This window comes from Lagenorhynchus albirostris, chromosome 18, assembly GCF_949774975.1.
Source record: "Lagenorhynchus albirostris chromosome 18, mLagAlb1.1, whole genome shotgun sequence".
Taxonomy (NCBI): domain Eukaryota; kingdom Metazoa; phylum Chordata; class Mammalia; order Artiodactyla; family Delphinidae; genus Lagenorhynchus; species Lagenorhynchus albirostris.
The window spans coordinates 33,162,886-33,168,885 of NC_083112.1; positions in this window are offsets into that span (position 1 = coordinate 33,162,886).

Below are 6,000 nucleotides of genomic sequence, written 5' to 3' on the forward strand. Positions count from 1 at the left end.
CCCCCTTCTATCTTATATTGCATCTGTATGACATATACATGCTAAAATAAAGACAGTGGGCTTCCCTGGTGGCGCAGTAGTTAAGAATCCACCTGCCAATGCAGTGGACACGGGTTTGAGCCCTGATCCGGGAAGATCCCACATGCCACAGAGCAACTAAGCCCGTGCACCACAACTACTGAGCCCATGCCACAACTACTGAAGTCCACACCTGTAGAGCCCGTGCTCCACAACAAGAGAAGACTGCAATGAGAAGCCCACACACCCCAAGGAAGAGTAGCCCCTGCTCACTGCAACTAGAGAAAGCCCGCGTGCAGCAACGAAGACCCAACACAGCCAAAACTAAATTAATTAATTAATTTATTTATTTAAAAAATAAAATAAATACATTTACGTGGTAGCGTTTACACACTATCGTAACTCTTCTGTTATTGGTACTCAGGTTTATGTGCACTGAATAAATAACTCGTACATTTTGTCTTAACCTGTTGCTTTCAATGTATAACATGCTAAAACTCATAAACTCAGATGCATGTGATAATCACAAGGTTGAAGATTTTTATAACCATTTTATAGGAAACACTTTATTTTGAGATGGAACATGGTAATTTTTCCATGTCTTCATGGTATTTGCAAAACGATACCCTTTATATACAAATGTTTCCAACTAAATTCTTCTTCGTATCTCTTAAAAATGTTTTGGGAACACATTTCTTTGTCCTGCTGAATAACAAGGCCCAGGAAATTCAGGCCATTTACTATTTTCTCGTTCATGAACATGGGTAGAAACAGATTCTGGGTAGGCCAGATTACAGTTGAGTCATCTACTAAAATAATTTCCTCTGTGAATAATTCAATCAACTTAATACAAGAAAATTGTGCCGTATGCTGTAAATAAGCTGCTTATATGAAACCAGCTTTTTCCAACAGGAATTGTTCCTTCCAGGTGCCATTTATATCACTTCTTGGAACTTAATTCTTGGACTCCTTACAGTGAACAGTTCCTACTTAAGTGTCATGGTCATGTTCAGTTGCTCAGTTAATATTTCCTGGGTTCAAATGTTTCTACTTCAACCCCTGAATCTGATTCTTAGATTTTAGACACCAATAAAAGGAAGCTACTTATACTATCAGAGTAACACTAAAACACTGCACCAGTGGAATTACTTACTAATTCACATTTGTAAGAAAGTGGACACCTTTTGGATTGTTTATCCAGCCCCCTTCTCTTGGCACTGCTTTTCCCCCTATCTTTCATACTTTCAGAAAGAACCATTATGTTTGTATATTATTTACAGCAGGGAGGAAGTAGAATCATGAAGTAGCTGGGATCAAAGTCTCTACCTCTTCTTGACCTTGTGAACTTAAGTAGCTTAACCTTTCTAAGTCTTTGTTTCCCCATTTGGAAAATAGTAGGACTTACTTTGTAGGATTATTGTGAGACAGATAGAAGCAGCTGCTGACAGCCAGGTGCTGGCCTGGAACTCAACTCAACTCTCTTTTTGCCCATAAACAATTTCACAGAATATCAACAGCAGACAAAGTCACTTAAAGTCACTTGGAAAATGAAGAAGCAAGAAAAAACAAAAACACTCTATAATCATGTCTGAATACCAAAAGAAACCAAAACACCAGAGAAATAATTTAAAGAGCCAAAACCAAAACAAGAATTTGTCCAAACCACAAAAATGACTGAACTTCTCCCTTTTCTGGCTAATTTGAAAGACTGCTGCTCCTTTACCAAGTAGAGTTTCAGCTCTGCTTCATTCATCCCACCACCGAGATAACAAGTATGAAGATATCCAATCAAAGAATTTTCCTGCTTCTTGACAACATCCAATGCTGAGCAAAGCCTATTTTTCTTGTACCATTCCAAAAGTCCCATAATACAAGGCCAAATTCTACTGTGTTAACCACATTTTCTGGTTTCTGTATTTGATGTGCTGACCTCTGGGACATTGCTTTCATACCATTCCAAAGTCCACTTACCCTCGTGAGACACTAATCCCCTGCCCTAATCTTCCCAGGGCTAGGCATCAGACAAATAGGGGCATCCTCTACACCCCAGAGTCCACTGAAATTGTTTAAACTATTGTAAACCTGGTCAGCCCATCCGTTCCTGGGAAAACCACAATACATGAAAGCTCTTCCCAGTTTCCCTCACTCTCTCTCTGCCTGACACCAACCTTTGTGTTCTCTCCTGTGGCATGTCCTCCTATTCTTGGAAACTGTGCATAATAGACTATCTTTTCAATGGCACTTGTCTTCTAATCTGCTGTCCACACCAAATTTGAGTAAAACCAAAATCCCAGGTACATTTTTAAATACCTATAACAAGTCCTTTCTAGCATCTTCTTACTAAGACATCACACAGTTCTCCATGACATATGGTCTCTTTCATTGCAATGAGCCAATAAACCAAATTTGTTCAACAACAGGTATATTTCTGGAAGTCTTTGGCTGGTCCTTGGTTGATCATCAATGCTTTCCAAAGAAAGATCTCAATCAAAAGGGGGAAATGTGAAAGGAAAATCAGATTGGAGTTGGTATTGCTAAGAGAGCTCTCTAAAATGGAGCTGGGGGACTAATGAGGAAGTGAGAATTATGCACTTCTCAACCCGGATGGAATCTGAACTTTTGACCACTTATCAGGCATCAAGAACATCTGCTCAAAGTTCCAGAAACTGAAGATACTTATTGGATCCTTACCCTAAATAACTTGTGACATCCTATCCTTTAAAGGCAAATCTTCCTTTTTGCATCACAGCTAATCATAATTCTTGCAAGGCAACTTTAACAACCTTGTGGATTTGCCTTTATGAGCCCCTGACTCATTCTCTTCCTTGGAACACTCTCAGTTTTACCCAAATAAGTGTCTCCTGAATTGTAATTCCTAAGACCCCAGATAAAGCTCTTTGTCCTTTGCAGCCTTGATGCTGATTACTGTTTGACATTACATGACATCAGAAGTGGGATCCTAAGTGATTTACCTTTACCTCTGGTGCTGCCGTGGTTACTGCTTATTGTTTGACACCGTCGCTAATTTTCTCAGTGTTTTATTAGGACCCTTCAAGAACTTGTTATATTTACCACAAATATAGAGATGCTGCTGCTAGTGGTGCCATGGGGTGGTTGTTATGCTTCCTTATTTTGATCTCTTTTACTTGTGAGCTGTATTACCCTCTATGGCACTAAGTTTGTTTAAGGTCTCAAGCCTTCCAATCTTTCAGGCTATGCTTTATAACATGTTTGTCCACATACTCCCTGAACATGAAAATAGAACAAAACTAAAAAACTATATACCTTCTAGCATACAGTTAAAGAGAAAAACTGCAGGCCTCAAATGGCGTCACTTATGCTAAAGCCAAACCTCGATTTAATACCTAACCTAACTGCAGTTTCAACTGTCACCAGAAGTAAAAACTTAATCCACTAGTCTAAAATTTACTGGTCAGCACCACTGAGGTAGTAGGTCTTGTGGGCCCTCTTCATCCCCCAAAGGAAGAAGAGGCAACCTGCATAATAAAACCCTTGCCATTCTCTTCCCTACAAAAGCAGATGTCCTGGCCTAAAAATAATCCTTTCTTTTCTTTTGCTAATAGCTCCCTTGTCCTACCCTTCTTTCTGTAAAAACCTTCCATTTTATACAATCCCTCAGAAGCCTCTTCCAGTTGCTAGAATGGATGCTGTCTGATTTATGAATTGCCTAATAAAGCCAATTAGATCTTCAGATTTACTTGGCTGAATTTTGTTTTTAACAATATTGTTAAGTCGACATAAAAAATTTTTACATGTACTTTTAATATCTTTATATATTTGTAACAGGGAAGAGCCAATTTTGACCCCATGTTGGATCTGTTTTTTTTACTTTAACCTCTGTTTTTCATTGTTTTTGTTATTATAATCACACATAATGGCCTGCCTCAGGGAACCCTGTCCCTCTGCCTGAATGTTAAACTAAAGCGCCTTTGTTCAGCTCACAGGGAGACAATCTGACCCTGCCCACCTGTGAAAGCCTGCAGAAAAGAAGAAATTAACAGATCCCCTCCCTGTGGCTGGCCATTCCAGGAGATGTTTGCAAGACTTATGGCCTTTTTACTTTACTTCCCCACTTCCTCCCCTTCTCTGTTCTATAAAATAAACTGGCATCCAAACCCCAATAAGACGGTTTCTTTGAGACTTCAGTCTTCCATCTTTGTCAGTCGGCTTCCCGAATAAAGTCGTATTCCTTGTCTCAACACCTTGTCTCCCAACTTATTGGCTGTTGTGCAGTGAGCAGAGCGAGCTTGGACTCAGAAACATATATTCTTCAAAGCCTTGGAGCTACACATTTAACTCATTCAGTTTTTGGACAGTGTTGTCATTTTCCATCAGTTAGCCAAAGCCAGTCCTCAGGTCAGACCAGTCAGCCAAATAAAAGCATAAGGTTTGGGGGATCAGAAAGCACCTAACTTTGTTTTCTTCCCCAACTCAAACAAACATGGCAATACCTTTCTTTTAAGACATTCACCTCACTTCTGAATTCTAAGATAGATGGAGCCTGGCTGTGAGTTTGTTGTCATGATGAAAGAAGAGTAACTTGAGTACTTCATGGCCAAGTTCTCTTTGCTTAGCTGCTCCAGGATCCCCCTGCAAGTTGCAAAACTACCTCCAGCCATAAAAATATGAGAAGTTTTTTTTTCTCCACTAGATATGGCTGATAAGCTAACACAGTCACCCCATTTACCACGTAAGTCAAGGATGAACTATGTGTGACAAATGGTACTGTCAAGTACCCTTACTTGAGGACTAGTTATTGTTTGTCTGAGAACATGTATGTAATGGGTTCTATGCTTGGCTATACAAGGGGGTCGGATTTTTTTTTCTGTCACTGCAATTTCTCAGCAGACTACCTCTGGTGTGTATCACATTCTGATTTAACTTTTATTCATTAATGTACCTGTTTTCTGTCTCCACCACATTTGTGGAGAGGTTTGCTGGGTTGGAAGAAGATTTTTTTTTTAATGCTATTTCCCCAGCAGTTGCAAATAGTTCTTTACACAGGTTCCCCAGGGTAAGTAGTAAGCCTGACTCCCCTGGGAATCCACAACACTGGGGAAGCTCTGTTCCACTGCCTGAAGGGCCATGGGGTCAGCCTGTGAGGGCTCCCCTTGGGCCACAGGGTCACCTTGTTACCAAGTCCAAGCTTGCTCTGCTCACTGCACGACAGGCCAATAAATTGGGAGACGACGTGTTGAGGCAAGGAATAGCGACTTTATCTGGAAAGCTGGGCATCCAAGAAGATGGGGCTAGGGTCCCCAAAAAAACATCTTATCGGGATCTGGATGCCAGTTTCTTTTATAGAACAGAGAGGGAGAGGAGGCGAGGAAGTAAAGTAAAAAGGCCATTAGTTTTTCCTGGCTTGGCCAGCCTCCGGGAAGGGAATGTGCTAATTTCTTATTTTCTGTAGCCATTCACAGGTGGGCAGGGTCAGATTGTCTCCCTGTGAGCTGAACAAAGGCACTTTAGTTTAACATTCAGGCAGAAGGGCAGGGTTCCCTGAGGCAGGCCATTATGTGTGATTATAATAACAAAAGCAAGGAGAAGTAGAGATTAAAGTAAAAGAAACAGATCCAGCATAGAGTTCCATTTTGCTCTTCCCTGTTACAACGTCCTCTGACTTGCTTGTAGTAATCCAGGCACCAGGGCACCAGTTAGTGAATGCAGGGCCAGCACTGACATGACACACACTGCTTTTCCTGACAACCGCCTCTCAGAGTTGGCTCTGACAGCATATCTCAGCCTCCAGATTCCCTGGCTCAGTGGGCGGCTTCCTCATCACCATGGGAACTGCTTTGTGGGAACTCTGTGATTTGGGCTGTGAAGGAAAGCTTCTTGAAGAATACTGCTGGGGCGACCATCTCTTGGGAAGGACAAGTCTTTTCTCTGTGATTTTTCTCTCTATTTTTTCCCCTCTTCAGAACTTGCCTTTGCCTTGTTTCGCTGACATGTTTTAAAATA